We start from the raw sequence: 17,170 nt of genomic DNA on the forward strand, positions 1-17,170 counted from the left end.
CATTTCTTAATAACATTTACATTTACTCTGATGGACTACCCAGCAGTGGGGAATAAGTTTCATTACACTAGAAGTCTTTCAGAAAGCGCTGTAACTAGGTTTAAGGATATGATTCCTTCTTTATGTTCTCTAATGCCATCTACCAACACAGTGCAGAGTAGCTACCTAAACTCTGTAAGTGAGATAGAGTATCTTGTCAATAGTTTTACATCCTCATTGAAGACAACTTTGGATGCTGTAGCTCCTCTGAAAAAGAGAGCTTTAAATCAGAAGTGCCTGACTCCGTGGTATAACTCACAAACTTGTTGGGAAAGTGTAGGTACACGGACCCACAACAGGGAGCGCAAATGAACGGACAATGGAGTAGGTCAAATAACAACACTTTACTGTTGTGAATGTGCACAACAAATACAACAGATTGCAACAATAGACAAGAGTCAATTCACAAAGGTGTCGTGTGGGCAGGCTCGAAGATAGGAGACGCCTGTCCAAAGCAGAACCGGAACCACAACGATTTCCTCCGCCACCAGACCCCGGGAATACTGGAGCCGCCAAGTCCCGAACTCCCAGGTGGCCACTGCCTCCGCGTGTCGGACCTGGTACTGCTGGCGAGGAACAAAAAGCAATTAACTGAGGATGCGTTTGCACCCAGGAATCAGTACGGCAGGAAAGCTACCTCCACCTCTCGTTGGAAAAGCAGTCCACAATATAATGCACAAAGTCACAAAGGATACTGTCAAAACAGTCAGCTGAGGTACGTTACCTTCCAGGTAGAACGATATCTCGGCCAAGAGGTGGAGACGTCGTCCTGCTGATGTACCCCTGCTGATCAGGTGATTGGTAACAGCTGTTGCAGGTGATGTGTGACAGCTGTCACCCTGGCTGCTCCTGTGAGGCGGCTGCGCCCTCTGGTGCCTGGAGCCCGCACTCCAGACAGGGCGCCCTCTGGTGGTGGGCCAGCAGTACCTCCTCTTCTGGCGGCTCACACAACAAAACTCGTAGCTTAAAGCAGATAACCCGTAAGTTGGAGAGGAAATGGCGTCTCACTAATTTAGAAGATCTTCACTTAGCCTGGAAAAAGAGTCTGTTGCTCTATAAAAAAGCCCTCCGTAAAGCTAGGACATCTTTCTACTCATCACTAATTGAAGAAAATAAGAACAACCCCAGGTTTCTTTTCAGCACTGTAGCCAGGCTGACAAAGAGTCAGAGCTCTATTGAGCTGAGTATTCCATTAACTTTAACTAGTAATGACTTCATGACTTTCTTTGCTAACAAAATTTTAACTATTAGAGAAAAAATTACTCATAACCATCCCAAAGATGTATCGTTATCTTTGGCTGCTTTCAGTGATGCCGGTTTTTGGTTAGACTCTTTCTCTCCGATTGTTCTGTCTGAGTTATTTTCATTAGTTACTTCATCCAAACCATCAACATGTTTATTAGACCCCATTCCTACCAGGCTGCTCAAGGAAGCCCTACCATTATTTAATGCTTCGATCTTAAATATGATCAATCTATCTTTGTTAATTGGCTATGTACCACAGGCTTTTAAGGTGGCAGTAATTAAACCATTACTTAAAAAGCCATCACTTGACCCAGCTATCTTAGCTAATTATAGGCCAATCTCCAACCTTCCTTTTCTCTCAAAAATTCTTGAAAGGGTAGTTGTAAAACAGCTAACTGATCATCTGCAGAGGAATGGTCTATTTGAAGAGTTTCAGTCAGGTTTTAGAATTCATCATAGTACAGAAACAGCATTAGTGAAGGTTACAAATGATCTTCTTATGGCCTCGGACAGTGGACTTATCTCTGTGCTTGTTCTGTTAGACCTCAGTGCTGCTTTTGATACTGTTGACCATAACATTTTATTACAGAGATTAGAGCATGCCATAGGTATTAAAGGCACTGCGTTGCGGTGGTTTGAATCATATTTGTCTAATAGATTACAATTTGTTCATGTAAATGGGGAATCTTCTTCACAGACTAAAGTTAATTATGGAGTTCCACAAGGTTCTGTGCTAGGACCAATTTTATTCACTTTATACATGCTTCCCTTAGGCAGTATTATTAGACGGTATTGCTTAAATTTTCATTGTTACTCAGATGATACCCAGCTTTATCTATCCATGAAGCCAGAGGACACACACCAATTAGCTAAACTGCAGGATTGTCTTACAGACATAAAGACATGGATGACCTCTAATTTCCTGCTTTTAAACTCAGATAAAACTGAAGTTATTGTACTTGGCCCCACAAATCTTAGAAACATGGTGTCTAACCAGATCCTTACTCTGGATGGCATTACCCTGACCTCTAGTAATACTGTGAGAAATCTTGGAGTCATTTTTGATCAGGATATGTCATTCAAAGCGCATATTAAACCTTTATGTAGGACTGCTTTTTTGCATTTACGCAATATCTCTAAAATCAGAAAGGTCTTGTCTCAGAGTGATGCTGAAAAACTAATTCATGCATTTATTTCCTCTAGGCTGGACTATTGTAATTCATTATTATCAGGTTGTCCTAAAAGTTCCCTAAAAAGCCTTCAGTTAATTCAAAATGCTGCAGCTAGAGTACTGACGGGGACTAGAAGGAGAGAGCATATCTCACCCATATTGGCCTCTCTTCATTGGCTTCCTGTTAATTCTAGAATAGAATTTAAAATTCTTCTTCTTACTTATAAGGTTCTGAATAATCAGGTCCCATCTTATCTTAGGGACCTCGTAGTACCATATCACCCCAATAGAGCGCTTCGCTCTCAGACTGCAGGCTTACTTGTAGTTCCTAGGGTTTGTAAGAGTAGAATGGGAGGCAGAGCCTTCAGCTTTCAGGCTCCTCTCCTGTGGAACCAGCTCCCAATTCAGATCAGGGAGACAGACACCCTCTCTACTTTTAAGATTAGGCTTAAAACTTTCCTTTTTGCTAAAGCTTATAGTTAGGGCTGGATCAGGTGACCCTGAACCATCCCTTAGTTATGCTGCTATAGACGTAGACTGCTGGGGGGTTCCCATGATGCACTGTTTCTTTCTCTTTTTGCTCTGTATGCACCACTCTGCATTTAATCATTAGTGATCGATCTCTGCTCCCCTCCACAGCATGTCTTTTCCTGGTTCTCTCCCTCAGCCCCAACCAGTCCCATCAGAAGACTGCCCCTCCCTGAGCCTGGTTCTGCTGGAGGTTTCTTCCTGTTAAAAGGGAGTTTTTCCTTCCCACTGTAGCCAAGTGCTTGCTCACAGGGGGTCGTTTTGACCGTTGGGGTTTTACATAATTATTGTATGGCTTTGCCTTACAATATAAAGCGCCTTGGGGCAACTGTTTGTTGTGATTTGGCGCTATATAAAAAAATTGATTGATTGATTGATAATTGATAGCAGCTGAGAGTAATTGATAGCAGCTGAGAGTAATTGATAGTAGATGAGAGTAATTGATAGCACCTGCAAGTAATTGATAGAAGTTGAGAGTAATTGATAGTAGATGAGAGTAACTGATAGCAGCTGAGAGTAATTGATAGAAATCGAGAGTCATTGATAGCAGTTGAGCCATTGATAGAAGAGTGTAATTCATATAAGTTGAGAGTAATTGATAGTAGATGAGAGTAATTGATAGAAGTTGAGAGTTATTCTCAGTAGCTGACAGTAATTGATAGAAGTTGAGAGTTATTGACAGTAGCTGATAGTAATTGATAGAAGTTGAGAGTTATTCTCAGTAGCTGACAGTAATTGATAGAAGTTGAGGAGTATTGACAGTAGCCTGATAGTAATTGATAGAAGTTGAGAGTTATTATCAGTAGCTGACTAGTAATTGATAGAGGTGAGAGTTATTGACAGTAGCTGATAGTAATGATAGAAGTTGAGAGTTATTCTCAGTAGCTGACAAGTAATTGATAGAAGTTGAGAGTTATTGCTCAAGTAGCTGACTAGTAATTGATAGAAGGTGAGAGTTATTCTCAGTAGCTGACAGTATTGATAGAAGTTGAGAGTTATTGACAATAGCTGATAGTAATTGATAGAAGTTGAGAGTTATTCTCAGTAGCTGACAGTAATTGATAGAAGGTTGAGAGTTATTCTCAGTAGCTGACAGTAATTGATAGAAGTTGAGAGTTATTGACAATAGCTGATAGTAATTGATAGAAGTTGAGAGTTATTGACAGTAGCTGACAGTAATTGATAGAAGTTGAGAGTTATTGACAGTAGCTGATAGTAATTGATAGAAGTTGAGAGTTATTGACAGTAGCTGATAGTAATTGATAGAAGTTGAGAGTTATTATCAGTAGCTGACAGTAATTGATAGAAGTTGAGAGTTATTGACAGTAGCTGATAGTAATTGATAGAAGTTGAGAGTTATTCTCAGTAGCTGACAGTAATTGATAGAAGTTGAGAGTTATTGACAGTAGCTGATAGTAATTGATAGAAGTTGAGAGTTATTCTCAGTAGCTCACATTAATTGATAGAAGTTGAGAGTTATTGACAATAGCTGATAGTAATTGATAGAAGTTGAGAGTTATTCTCAGTAGCTGACAGTAATTGATAGAGGTTGAGAGTTATTCTCAGTAGCTGACAATAATTGATAGAAGTTGAGAGTTATTGACAATAGCTGATAGTAACTGATAGAAGTTGAGAGTTATTCTCAGTAGCTGACAGTAATTGATAGAAGTTGAGAGTTATTGACAGTAGCTGATAGTAATTGATAGAAGTTGAGAGTTATTGATAGAAGGTGAGAGTCATTGACAGAAGAGTATAATTTATAGAAGTTGAGAGTAATTGATAGCAGCTGCGAGGAATTGATAGAAGTTGAGAGTAACTGATAGAAGTTGAGAGTCATTGACAGTAGCTGATAGTAATTGATAGACGTTGAGAGTTATTATCAGTAGCTGACAGTAATTGATAGAAGTTGAGAGTTATTATCAGTAGCTGACAGTAATTGATAGAAGTTGAGAGTTATTGACAGGAGCTAATAGTAATTGATAGAAGTTGAGAGTTATTGACAGTAGCTGATAGTAATTGATAGACGTTGAGTTATTATCAGTAGCTGACAGTAATTGATAGAAGTTGAGAGTTATTATTTTCGGACATGTTGGGTACACAGTAGGAACTTTTTTGTTGTTGTCTTTACTGATCTATCTTGTAATTGTTGTTGTATCAAATGTTCGAAATAAACAGTTTTCATTCATTCATTCATTCATTATCAGTAGCTGATAGTAATTGATAGAAGTTGAGAGTTATTCTCAATAGCTGACAGTAATTGATATAGGTTGAGAGTTATTGGCAGGAGCTGATAGTAATTGATAGAAGTTGAGAGTTATTCTCAGTAGCTCACATTAATTGATAGACGTTGAGAGTTATTGACAATAGCTGATAGTAATTGATAGAAGTTGAGAGTTATTCTCAGTAGCTGACAGTAATTGATAGAAGTTGAGAGTTATTGACAATAGCTGATAGTAACTGATAGAAGTTGAGAGTTATTCTCAGTAGCTGACAGTAATTGATAGAAGTTGAGAGTTATTCTCAGTAGCTGACAGCAATTGATAGAGGTTGAGAGTTATTGACAGTAGCTGATAGTAATTGATAGAAGTTGAGAGTTATTGACAGTAGCTGATAGTAATTGATAGAAGTTGAGAGTTATTCTCAGTAGCTGACAATAATTGATAGAAGTTGAGAGTTATTGACAATAGCTGATAGTAACTGATAGAAGTTGAGAGTTATTCTCAGTAGCTGACAGTAATTGATAGAAGTTGAGAGTTATTGACAATAGCTGATAGTAATTGATAGAAGTTGAGAGTTATTCTCAGTAGCTGACAGTAACTGATAGAAGTTGAGAGTTATTCTCAGTAGCTCACATTAATTGATAGAAGTTGAGAGTTATTCTCAGTAGCTGATAGTAATTGATAGAAGTTGAGAGTTATTGACAATTGCTGATAGTAACTGATAGAAGTTGAGAGTTATTCTCAGTAGCTCACATTAATTGATAGAAGTTGAGAGTTATTCTCAGTAGCTGATAGTAATTGATAGAAGTTGAGAGTTATTGACAGTAGCTGACAGTAATTTATAGAAGTTGAGAGTTATTCTCAGTAGCTGACAGTAATTGATAGAAGTTGAGAGTTATTCTCAGTAGCTCACATTAATTGATAGAAGTTGAGAGTTATTGACAGTAGCTGATAGTAACTGATAGAACTTGAGTTATTGACAGTATCTGATAGTAATTGATATAGGTTGAGAGTTATTGACAGGAGCTGATAGTAATTGATAGAAGTTGAGAGTTATTCTCAGTAGCTGACAGTAACTGATAGAAGTTGAGTTATTGACAGTAGCTGACAGTAATTGATATAGGTTGAGAGTTATTGACAGGAGCTGATAGTAATTGATAAAAGGTTGAGAGTTATTGACAGTAGCTGATAGTAATTGATAGAAGTTGAGAGTTATTCTCAGTAGCTGACAGTAATTGATAGAAGTTGAGAGTTATTGACAGTAGCTGATAGTAATTGATAGTAGTTGAGAGTTATTGACAGTAGCTGATAGTAATTGATAGAAGTTGAGTTATTCTCAGTAGCTGATAGTAATTGATAGAATTTGAGAGTTATTATCAGTAGCTGACAGTAATTGATATATGTTGAGAGTTATTGACAGTAGCTGATAGTAATTGATAGAAGTTGAGAGTTATTCTCAGTAGCTGACAATAATTGATAGAAGTTGAGAGTTATTGACAATAGCTGATAGTAATTGATAGAAGTTGAGAGTTATTCTCAGTAGCTGACAATAATTGATAGAAGTTGAGAGTTATTGACAGTAGCTGATAGTAATTGATAGAAGTTGAGAGTTATTGACAGTAGCTGATAGTAATTGATAGAAGTTGAGAGTTATTCTCAGTAGCTGACATTAATTGATAGAAGTTGAGAGTTATTGACAGTAGCTGATAGTAATTGATAGAAGTTGAGAGTTATTCTCAGTAGCTCACATTAATTGATAGAAGATGAGAGTTATTGACAATAGCTGATAGTAATTGATAGAAGTTGAGAGTTATTCTCAGTAGCTGACAGTAATTGATAGAGGTTGAGAGTTATTCTCAGTAGCTGACAATAATTGATAGAAGGTGAGAGTTATTGACAATTGCTGATAGTAACTGATAGAAGTTGAGAGTTATTCTCAGTAGCTCACATTAATTGATAGAAGTTGAGAGTTATTCTCAGTAGCTGATAGTAATTGATAGAAGTTGAGAGTTATTGACAGTAGCTGACAGTAATTGATAGAGGTTGAGAGTTATTCTCAGTAGCTGACAATAATTGATAGAAGTTGAGAGTTATTGACAATAGCTGATAGTAACTGATAGAAGTTGAGAGTTATTCTCAGTAGCTCACATCAATTGATAGAAGTTGAGAGTTATTCTCAGTAGCTGATAGTAATTGATAGAATTTGAGAGTTATTGACAGTAGCTGATAGTAATTGATAGAAGTTGAGAGTTAATCTCAGTAGCTGACAGTAATTGATAGAAGTTGAGAGATTATTCTCAGTAGCTGACAGCAATTGATAGAGGTTGAGAGTTATTGACAGTAGCTGATAGTAATTGATAGAAGTTGAGAGTTATTGACAGTAGCTGATAGTAATTGATAGAAGTTGAGAGTTATTCTCAGTAGCTGACAGTAATTGATAGAAGTTGAGAGTTATTGACAGTAGCTGATAGTAATTGATAGAAGTTGAGAGTTATTCTCAGTAGCTGACAGTAATTGATAGAAGTTGAGAGTTATTGACAGTAGCTGATAGTAATTGATAGAAGTTGAGAGTTATTGACAGTAGCTGATAGTAATTGATAGAAGTTGAGAGTTATTCTCAGTAGCTGACAGTAATTGATAGAAGTTGAGAGTTATTATCAGTAGCTGACAGTAATTGATAGAAGTTGAGAGTTATTATCAGTAGCTGACAGTAATTGATAGAGGTTGAGAGTTATTGACAGTAGCTGATAGTAATTGATAGAAGTTGAGAGTTATTGACAGTAGCTGATAGTAATTGATATAGGTTGAGAGTTATTGACAGGAGGTGATAGTAATTGATAGAAGTTGAGAGTTATTGACAGTAGCTGATAGTAATTGATAGAAGTTGAGAGTTATTGACAGTAGCTGATAGTAATTGATAGAAGTTGAGAGTTATTGACAGTAGCTGACAGTAATTGATAGAAGTTGAGAGTTATTGACAGTAGCTGACAGTAATTGATAGAAGTTGAGAGTTATTGACAGTAGCTGACAGTAATTGATAGTAGTTGAGAGTTATTCTCAGTAGCTGACAGTAATTGATAGAAGTTGAGAGTTATTGACAGTAGCTGATAGTAATTGATAGAAGTTGAGAGTTATTCTCAGTAGCTGACAGTAACTGATAGAAGTTGAGAGTTATTGACAGTAGCTGACAGTAATTGATATAGGTTGAGAGTTATTGACAGGAGCTGATAGTAATTGATAGAAGTTGAGAGTTATTGACAGTAGCTGATATTAATTGATAGAAGTTGAGAGTTATTGACAGTAGCTGATAGTAATTGATAGAGGTTGAGAGTTATTCTCAGTAGCTAACAGTAATTGATAGACGTTGAGAGTTATTGACAGTAGCTGACAGTAATTGATAGAAGTTGAGAGTTATTCTCAGTAGCTGACAGTAATTTATATAATTTGAGAGTTATTGACAGTAGCTGATAGTAATTGATAGAAGTTGAGAGTTATTGACAGTAGCTGATAGTAATTGATAGAAGTTGAGAGTTATTCTCAGTAGCTGACAGTAATTGATAGACGTTGAGAGTTAATCTCAGTAGCTGACAGTAATTGATAGAAGTTGATAGTTATTCTCAGTAGCTGACAGCAATTGATAGAGGTTGAGAGTTATTGACAGTAGCTGATAGTAATTGATAGAGGTTGAGAGTTATTGACAGTAGCTGATAGTATTTGATAGAATTTGAGAGTTATTCTCAGTAACTGACAGTAATTGATAGAAGTTGAGAGTTGACAGTAGCTGATAGTAATTGATAGAAGTTGAGAGTTATTCTCAGTAACTGACAGTAATTGATAGAAGTTGAGAGTTATTGACAGTAGCTGATAGTAATTGATAGAAGTTGAGAGTTATTCTCAGTAGCTGATAGCAATTGATAGAAGGTGAGTGTTATTCTCAGTAGCTGACAGTAATTGATAGAAGTTGAGAGTTATTGACAGTAGCTGACAGTAATTGATAGAAGTTGAGAGTTATTATCAGTAGCTGACAGTAATTGATAGAAGTTGAGAGTTATTGACAGTAGCTGATAGTAATTGATAGAAGTTGAGAGTTATTATCAGTAGCTGACAGTAATTGATATAAGTTGAGAGTTATTGACAGTAGCTGATAGTAATTGATAGAAGTTGAGAGTTATTGACAGTAGCTGATAGTAATTGATAGAAGTTGAGAGTTATTGACAGTAGCTGATAGTAATTGATAGAAGTTGAGAGTTATTCTCAGTAGCTGACAGTAATTGATAGAAGTTGAGAGTTATTGACAGTAGCTGACAGTAATTGATAGAAGTTGAGAGTTATTGACAGTAGCTGATAGTAATTGATAGAAGTTGAGAGTTATTCTCAGTAGCTGACAGTAATTGATAGAAGTTGAGAGTTATTGACAGTAGCTGACAGTAATTGATAGAAGTTGAGAGTTATTCTCAGTAGCTGACAGTAATTGATAGAAGTTGAGAGTTATTCTCAGTAGCTGACAGTCAATTGATAGAAGGTTGAGAGTTATTCTCAGTAGCTGACTAGTAATTGATAGAAGTTGAGAGTTATTACAGTAGCTGACAGTAATTGATAGAAGTGAGAGTTATTGCCAGTAGCTGATAGTAATTGATAGAAGTTGAGAGTTATTGACAGTAGCTGACAGTAATTGATAGAAGGTTGAGATTTATTGACATAGCTGACTAGTAATTGATAGAAGTTGAGAGTTATTCTCAGTAGCTGACAGTAATTGATAGAAGTTGAGAGTTATTCTCAGTAGCTGACAGTAATTGATAGAGGTTGAGAGTTATTCTCAGTAGCTGACAGTAATTGATAGAAGTTGAGAGTTATTGACAGTAGCTGATAGTAATTGATAGAAGTTGAGAGTTATTTACAGTAGCTGATAGTAATTGATAGAAGTTGAGAGTTATTGACAGTAGCTGACAGTAATTCATAGAAGTTGAGAGTTATTGACAGTAGCTGACAGTAATTGATAGAAGTTGAGAGTTATTGACAGTAGCTGACAGTAATTGATAGAAGTTGAGAGTTATTGATAGTAGCTGACAGTAATTGATAGTTGTTGAGAATTATTCTCAGTGGCTGACAGTAATTGATAGAAGGTGAGTGTTATTGACGATAGCTGACAGTAATTGATAGTTGTTGAGAGTTATTCTCAGTAGCTGACAGTAGTTGATAGAAGTTGAGAGTTATTCTCAGTAGCTGATAGTAATTGATAGAAGTTGAGAGTTATTCTCAGTAGCTGATAGTAATTGATAGAAGTTGAGAGTTATTCTCAGTAGCTGATAGTAATTGATAGAAGTTGAGAGTTATTCTCAGTAGCTGACAGTAATTGATAGAAGTTGAGAGTTATTTACAGTAGCTGATAGCAATTGATAGAAGTTGAGAGTTATTGACAGTAGCTGATAGTATTGAAGAATTTTAGACTTCTATTCTAGAATTAACAGGAACCAATGAGAGAGGCCATATGGGTGAGATATGCTCTCTCCTTCTAGTCCCGTCAGTACTCTGCTGCAGCATTTTGAATTAACCTGAAGGCTTTTTAGGGAACTTTTAGGACAACCTGATAATAATGAATTAACAGTAGTCCAGCCTAGAGGAAATAAATGCATGAATTAGTTTTTCAGCATCACTCTGAGACAAGACCTTCTGATTTTAGAGATATTGCGTAAATGCAAAAAAGCAGCCTACATATTTGTTTAATATGTGCTTTGAATGACATATCCTGATCAAAAATGACTCCAGATTCTCACAGTATTACTAGAGGTCAGGGTAATGCCATCCAGAGTAAGGATCTGGTTAGACACCATGTTTCTAAGATTTGTGGGGCCAAGTACAATAACTTCAGTTTTATCTGAGTTTAAAAGCAGGAAATTAGAGGTCATCCATGTCTTTATGCCTGTAAGACAATCTTGCAGTTTAGCTAATTGGTGTGTGTCCTCTGGCTTCATGGATAGATAAAGCTGGGTATCATCTGCGTAACAATGAAAATTTAAGCAATACCATCTAATAATACTGCCTAAGGGAAGCATGTATAAAGTGAATAAAATTGGTCCTAGCACAGAACCTTGTGGAACTCCATAATTAACTTTAGTCTGTGAAGAAGATTCCCCATTTACATGAACAAATTGTAATCTATTAGACAAATATGATTCAAACCACCGCAGCGCAGTGCCTTTAATACCCATGGCATGCTCTAATCTCTGTAATAAAATTTTATGGTCAACAGTATCAAAAGCAGCACTGAGGTCTAACAGAACAAGCACAGAGATGAGTCCACTGTCCAAGGCCATAAGAAGGTCATTTGTAACCTTCACTAATGCTGTTTCTGTACTATGATGAATTCTAAAACCTGACTGAAACTCTTCAAATAGACCATTCCTCTGCAGATGATCAGTTAGCTGTTTTACAACTACCCTTTCAAGAATTTTTGAGAGAAAAGGAAGGTTGGAGATTGGCCTATAATTAGCTAAGATAGCTGGGTCAAGTGATGGCTTTTTAAGTAATGGTTTAATTACTGCCACCTTAAAAGCCTGTGGTACATAGCCAACTAACAAAGATAGATTGATCATATTTAAGATCGAAGCATTAAATAATGGTAGGGCTTCCTTGAGCAGCCTGGTAGGAATGGGGTCTAATAAACATGTTGATGGTTTGGATGAAGTAACTAATGAAAATAACTCAGAACAATCGGAGAGAAAGAGTCTAACCAAATACCGGCATCACTGAAAGCAGCCAAAGATAACGATACGTCATTGGGATGGTTATGAGTAATTTTTTCTCTAATAGTTAAAATTTTGTGAGCAAAGAAAGTCATGAAGTCATTTCTAGTTAAAGTTAATGGAATACTCAGCTCAATAGAGCTCTGACTCTTTGTCAGCCTGGCTACAGTGCTGAAAAGAAACCTGGGGTTGTTCTTATTTTCTTCAATTAGTGATGAGTAGAAAGATGTCCTAGCTTTACGGAGGGCTTTTTTATAGAGCAACAGACTCTTTTTCCAGGCTAAGTGAAGATCTTCTAAATTAGTGAGACGCCATTTCCTCTCCAACTTACGGGTTATCTGCTTTAAGCTACGAGTTTGTGAGTTATACCACGGAGTCAGGCACGGAGTCAGGCACTAATTGATAGAAGTTGAGAGTTATTCTCAGTAGCTGACAGTAATTGATACAGGTTGAGTTATTCTCAGTAGCTGACAGTAATTGATAGAAGTTGAGAGTTATTTACAGTAGCTGACATTTGAAATTGCTGGCTAAGGCTAAGCGTAAATTTGGTAAGATTGTAATTCACGTCGGCAGTAATGACACTCGGTTACGCCAATCGGAGGTCACTAAAATTAACATTAAATCGGTGTGTAACTTTGCAAAAACAATGTCGGACTCTGTTGTTTTCTCTGGGCCCCTCCCCAATCAGACCGGGAGTGACATGTTTAGCCGCATGTTCTCCTTGAATTGCTGGCTGTCTGAGTGGTGTCCAAAAAATGAGGTGGGCTTCATTGATAATTGGCAAAGCTTCTGGGGAAAACCTGGTCTTGTTAGGAGAGACGGCATCCATCCCACTTTAGATGGAGCAGCTCTCATTTCTAGAAATCTGGCCAATTTTCTTGGATCCTCCAAACTGTGACTGTCCAGCGTTGGGACCAGGAGGCAGAGCTGTGGTCTTATACACCTCTCTGCAGCTTCTCTCCCCCTGCCATCCCCTCATTACCCCATCCCCGTAGAGATGGTGCCTGCTCCCAGACCACCAATAACCAGCAAAAATCTATTTAAGCATAAAAATTCAAAAAGAAAAAATAATATAGCACCTTCAATTGCACCACAGACTAAAACAGTTAAATGTGGTCTATTAAACATTAGGTCTCTCTCTTCTAAGTCCCTGTTGGTAAATGATATAATAATTGATCAACGTATTGATTTATTCTGCCTAACAGAAACCTGGTTACAGCAGGATGAATATGTTAGTTTAAATGAGTCAACACCCCCGAGTCACACTAACTGTCAGAATGCTCGTAGCACGGGCCGTGGCAGAGGATTAGCAGCAATCTTCCATTCCAGCTTATTAATTAATCAAAAACCTAGACAGAGCTTTAATTCATTTGAAAGCTTGTCTCTTAGTCTTGTCCATCCAAATTGGAAGTCCCAAAAACCAGTTTTATTTGTTATTATCTATCGTCCACCTGGTCGTTACTGTGAGTTTCTCTGTGAATTTTCAGACCTTTTGTCTGACTTAGTGCTTAGCTCAGATAAGATAATTATAGTGGGCGATTTTAACATCCACACAGATGCTGAGAATGACAGCCTCAACACTGCATTTAATCTATTATTAGACTCTATCGGCTTTGCTCAAAAAGTAAATGAGTCCACCCACCACTTTAATCATATCTTAGATCTTGTTCTGACTTATGGTATGGAAATAGAAGACTTAACAGTATTCCCTGAAAACTCCCTTCTGTCTGATCATTTCTTAATAACATTTACATTTACTCTGATGGACTACCCAGCAGTGGGGACTACGTTTCATTACACTAGAAGTCTTTCAGAAAGCGCTGTAACTAGGTTTAAGGATATGATTCCTTCTTTATGTTCTCTAATGTCATATACCAACACAGAGCAGAGTAGCTACCTAAACTCTGTAAGGGAGTTAGAGTATCTCGTCAATAGTTTTACATCCTCTTTGAAGACAACTTTGGATGCTGTAGCTCCTCTGAAAAAGAGAGCTTTAAATCAGAAGTGTCTGACTCCGTGGTATAACTCACAAACTCGTAGCTTAAAGCAGATAACCCGTAAGTTGGAGAGGAAATGGCATCTCACTAATTTAGAAGATCTTCACTTAGCCTGGAAAAAGAGTTTGTTGCTCTATAAAAAAGCCCTCCGTAAAGCTAGGACATCTTTCTACTCATCACTAATTGAAGAAAATAAGAATAACCTCAGGTTTCTTTTCAGCACTGTAGCCAGGCTGACAAAGAGTCAGAGCTCTATTGAGCTGAGTATTCCATTAACTTTAACTAGTAATGACTTCATGACTTTCTTTGCTAACAAAATTTTGACTATTAGAGAAAAAATTACTCATAACCATCCCAAAGATGTATCGTTATCTTTGGCTGCTTTCAGTGATGCCGTTATTTGGTTAGACTCTTTCTCTCCGATTGTTCTGAGTTATTTTCATTAGTTACTTCATCCAAACCATCAACATGTTTATTAGACCCCATTCCTGCCAGGCTGCTCAAGGAAGTCCTACCATTATTTAATGCTTCAATCTTAAATATGATCAATCTATCTTTGTTAGTTGGCTATGTACCACAGGCCTTTAAGGTGGCAGTAATTAAACCATTACTTAAAAAGCCATCACTTGACCCAGCTATCTTAGCTAATTATAGGCCAATCTCCAACCTTCCTTTTCTCTCAAAGATTCTTGAAAGGGTAGTTGTAAAACAGCTAACTGATCACCTGCAGAGGAATGGTCTATTTGAAGAGTTTCAGTCAGGTTTTAGAATTCATCATAGTACAGAAACAGCATTAGTGAAGGTTACAAATGATCTTCTTATGGCTTTGGACAGTGGACTTATCTCTGTGCTTGTTCTGTTAGACCTCAGTGCTGCTTTTGATACTGTTGACCATAAAATTTTATTACAGAGATTAGAGCATGCCATAGGTATTAAAGGCACTGCGCTGCGGTGGTTTGAATCATATTTATCTAATAGATTACAATTTGTTCATGTAAATGTGGAATCTTCTTCACAGACTAAGGTTAATTATGGAGTTCCACAAGGTTCGGTGCTAGGACCAATTTTATTCACTTTATACATGCTTCCCTTAGGCAGTATTATTAGACGGTATTGCTTAAATTTTCATTGTTACGCAGATGATACCCAGCTTTATCTATCCATGAAGCCAGAGGATACACACCAATTAGCTAAACTGCAGGATTGTCTTACAGACATAAAGACATGGATGACCTCTAATTTCCTGCTTTTAAACTCAGATAAAACTGAAGTTATTGTACTTGGCCCCACAAATCTTAGAAGCATGGTGTCTAACCAGATCGTTACTCTGGATGGCATTTCCCTGATCTCTAGTAATACTGTGAGAAATCTTGGAGTCATTTTTGATCAGGATATGTCATTCAAAGCGCATATTAAACAAATATGTAGGACTGCCTTTTTGCATTTACGCAATATCTCTAAAATCAGAAAGGTCTTGTCTCAGAGTGATGCTGAAAAACTAATTCATGCATTTATTTCCTCTAGGCTGGACTATTGTAATTCATTATTATCAGGTTGTCCTAAAAGTTCCCTAAAAAGCCTTCAGTTGGTTCAGAATGCTGCAGCTAGAGTACTGACGGGGACTAGCAGGAGAGAGCATATCTCACCCTTGTTGGCCTCTCTTCATTGGCTTCCTGTTAATTCTAGAATAGAATTTAAAATTCTTCTTCTTACTTATAAGGTTTTGAATAATCACGTCCCATCTTATCTTAGGGACCTCGTAGTACCATATTACCCCATTAGAGCGCTTCGCTCTCAGACTGCGGGCTTACTTGTAGTTCCTAGGGTTTGTAAGAGTAGAATGGGAGGCAGAGCCTTCAGCTTTCAGGCTCCTCTCCTGTGGAACCAGCTCCCAATTCAGATCAGGGAGACAGATACCCTCTCTACTTTTAAGATTAGGCTTAAAACTTTCCTTTTCGCTAAGGCTTATAGTTAGGGCTGGATCGGGTGACCCTGGACCATCCCTTGGTTATGCTGCTTTAGACGGAGATTGTGGGGGGGTTCCCATGATGCACTGTTTCTTTCTCTTTTTGCTCCGTATGCATCACTCTGCATTTAATCATTAGTGATCGATCTCTGCCCCCCTTCACGGCATGTCTTTTTCCTGGTTTTTTTCCCTCAGCCCCAACCAGTCTCAGCAGAAGACTGCCCCTCCCTGAGCCTGGTTCTGCTGGAGGTTTCTTCCTGTTAAAAGGGAGTTTTTCCTTCCCACTGTGGCCAAGTGCTTGCTCATAGGGGGTCGTTTTGACCGTTGGGGTTTTTCATAATTATTGTATGGCCTTGCCTTACAATATGGAGCGCCTTGGGGCAACTGTTTGTTGTGATTTGGCGCTATATAAGAAAAAAAGTTGAAGTTGTTGAAGTTTATAGCAATTGATAGAAGTTGAGAGTTATTGACAGTAGCTGATAGTAATTGATAGAAGTTGAGAGTTATTGACACTAGCTGACAGTAATTGATAGAAGTTGAGATTTATTGACAGTAGCTGACAGTAATTGATAGAAGTTGAGAGTTATTCTCAGTAGCTGACAGTAATTGATAGAAGTTGAGAGTTATTGACAGTAGCTGATAGTAATTGATAGAAGTTGAGAGTTATTCTCAGTAGCTGACAGTAATTGATAGAGGTTGAGAGTTATTCTCAGTAGCTGACAGTAATTGATAGAAGTTGAGAGTTATTTACAGTAGCTGATAGTAATTGATAGAAGTTGAGAGTTATTGACAGTAGCTGATAGTAATTGATAGAAGTTGAGAGTTATTCTCAGTAGCTGACAGTAATTGATAGAGGTTGAGAGTTATTCTCAGTAGCTGACAGTAATTGATAGAAGTTGAGAGTTATTGACAATAGCTTATAGTAACTGATAGAAGTTGAGAGTTATTGATAGTAGCTGATAGTAATTGATAGGAGTTGAGAGTTATTGACAGTAGCTGACAGTAATTCATAGAAGTTGAGAGTTATGGACAGTAGCTGACAGTAATTGATAGAGGTTGAGAGTTATTGACAGTAGCTGATAGTAATTGATAGAAGTTGAGAGTTATTGACAGTAGCTGATAGTAATTGATAGAAGTTGAGAGTTATTGACAGTAGCTGACAGTAATTGATAGAAGTTGAGAGTTATTGACAGTAGCTGATAGTGATGATAGAAGTTGAGAGTTATTCACAGTAGCTGACAGTAATTGATAGAAGTTGAGAG

The 17,170-nt window shown here is 37.4% G+C and overlaps 1 protein-coding gene across 1 annotated transcript in view; it reads left to right on the plus strand.

Moving 5' to 3' along the window:
- fer1l4 (fer-1 like family member 4) overlaps positions 1-17,170 on the plus strand; it is a 293,664-nt gene that overhangs the window by 160,237 nt on the left and 116,257 nt on the right.

The sequence above is a fragment of the Thalassophryne amazonica genome, chromosome 3, assembly GCF_902500255.1.
Source record: "Thalassophryne amazonica chromosome 3, fThaAma1.1, whole genome shotgun sequence".
NCBI lineage: Eukaryota > Metazoa > Chordata > Actinopteri > Batrachoidiformes > Batrachoididae > Thalassophryne > Thalassophryne amazonica.